This window comes from Capsicum annuum, chromosome 1 (genome assembly GCF_002878395.1).
Source record: "Capsicum annuum cultivar UCD-10X-F1 chromosome 1, UCD10Xv1.1, whole genome shotgun sequence".
NCBI classification, from domain to species: Eukaryota; Viridiplantae; Streptophyta; class Magnoliopsida; order Solanales; family Solanaceae; genus Capsicum; species Capsicum annuum.
Window position 1 is genome coordinate 10660679 of NC_061111.1, and position 1957 is coordinate 10662635.

At 34.3% G+C, this 1957-nt stretch overlaps 1 long non-coding RNA gene across 1 annotated transcript; it reads right to left on the reverse strand.

Annotated features, from left to right (window-relative positions):
- Positions 1-476: 476 nt before the first annotated feature.
- Positions 477-1957, reverse strand: LOC107852975. Its single transcript, XR_001669625.2, has 2 exons — positions 1406-1957; positions 477-636 (listed from the first exon to the last, which is right to left on the reverse strand). It is a non-coding gene; the product is annotated as an uncharacterized LOC107852975 (long non-coding RNA).

A 1957-nucleotide genomic window follows, 5' to 3' on the forward strand; every position in this document is an offset into this window, starting at 1 on the left:
AAATGAACAAAATTCTGAGCAACTTAAACAGGATGAATGTTACAATTAATCACTGCCTGAGGGAAGCAAATCAAGTTGCGGATAGCTTGGCGAAACATGCATCCAGCCACGAGATTGGACGTCATTTTAAAACTTACCAAGAGCTTCCCAGAGTGACAAAAGGATCCTATCGACTTGACAAACATGAATTACCAGCTGGCATATATGTTATGACAAGGCTAATTTTTTTGTTAGTTGAGATCTCCTTTTACTTTAAGAGTAGGAAGTATATATTTAGCCCTACTCTTTTTTTGTTGATTGACTGATATGTTTAAGTAGTCAAGAGTTGTATTTTTGAGAGGCAGGGCCTAGTCCCCCTCTCCTTGTAAGTTTTTGCTGAAATACAATGTATACTACCTATGGGTAATTTAACCCAAAAAAAAAAAAAAAACCTAAAGTAGAAAACTCACAATTCCAATGAAAACAATACTAAAAAATTGGCACAATTTGAATAATAAATTAAACAAGAAGGAAATCCAATATAATCAAAATGAGGAGTTTATTCCAAGGATCACATAGTCTCCACAATATTATGCCAAACGCCCCACTTTCTTTGACAAACTCCACACAACTCAAATTGTGTCCATTCTTTCTTTCCTGTGACATAGAAGAACAAGAATGAGTAATCCCAACAGCTTGAACTGATTTTGAAAGATGGAACCAATACAATCTCTCCTTTAGGTGTGGAGGTAAACTGATAGAGCCTAAATTTCTCTTTTATATTGTAAAACTTTGATGGTAGCTCAGTTATTTGCTTCTTTTTCCATATTGTTCCATTGGTTAAAACATACACAATTATATTGCCATCATTGCGAAAGTTCTTGTGTTCTAAAAGTGAAACTTCTCCCTTTATATCCACTATAGTGGGTGATAAAGATATAATTAGGTTCAATTCTACACCAGGAGGAAAGGAGATCATTCTAATATTCTCTTCTCTAACATTCTCTTCTCCAACATTGAATGCAGCTATGTTATTGTCTTCATAAAGGTTTACAGAGTAAGTGACCCCATCGATATGAACACAATTGCTCATCATAGGGTAGAACCTTACATAACAATGGATTTCTCTCCATGACTTGTCTATCCCTAGAGTGAAAATACAAGGAGCAACAATTTATTCTCATACAATCAACTTTTTCGATGGGTCTAGGTAGAAAAACATGTTGTCTTGTGAAGGATTGCAAATAGCAACATCTCCATCATCGTTCCATAGGCAAACTAGGTCATTGGCAGATTCAAGATGACTAGGTTTAAGAAAACATGGCTTATTCAAATACTCAAATAAGGAAAAAGTAACACTCTTTATAGTTTTTTTTCTCATCGTTGTCAAAACTTTTATGAATGAAGGTTTGGTGAGTGTGATCACCTGGGAAACTGACAAGTAGATGATCTACCAACGACGAACCTTTTTGCTGATGTGCTTTAATGAATTGGGATATGAGAGAGCAAAACGATTTAGAGACGTATCTAAATCACTGATAAAACCCTTGTAAGAATATCAAACAAAATTTCATCGGGAATATGTGAATTCCCAGTAGTAGAAACAATCTCGGTTCTTTTTATGGGTTTCATAGCAAAAACCTCCTTGAATTGTGGCAAAAGTGAGCGCAGAGAATATAGATCATAAAATATTTGTTAATATAAAGGTCCCGTTTTCAGTTTTGGGTTTAATTTTGCGGCAACGATAGGGTTTTATTTTTTATTTTTTTTGGAAGGAGAATGAGGGAGGGGATTACAACGTGGGGAATAAAATCCTCACCAACAAGATGGACGTTCAGGTAATTAACCAACTAAGCTACTAAGATTTTCCAATTTGTGTGTTTAGGACTTTAGGTTTAGGTTATTCTTTCTGTTTTTTTTTGTTAATCAATTAAAAAAAATAAAAATCAATCAAAATAGAGTAGTCAAAGTTTCATTA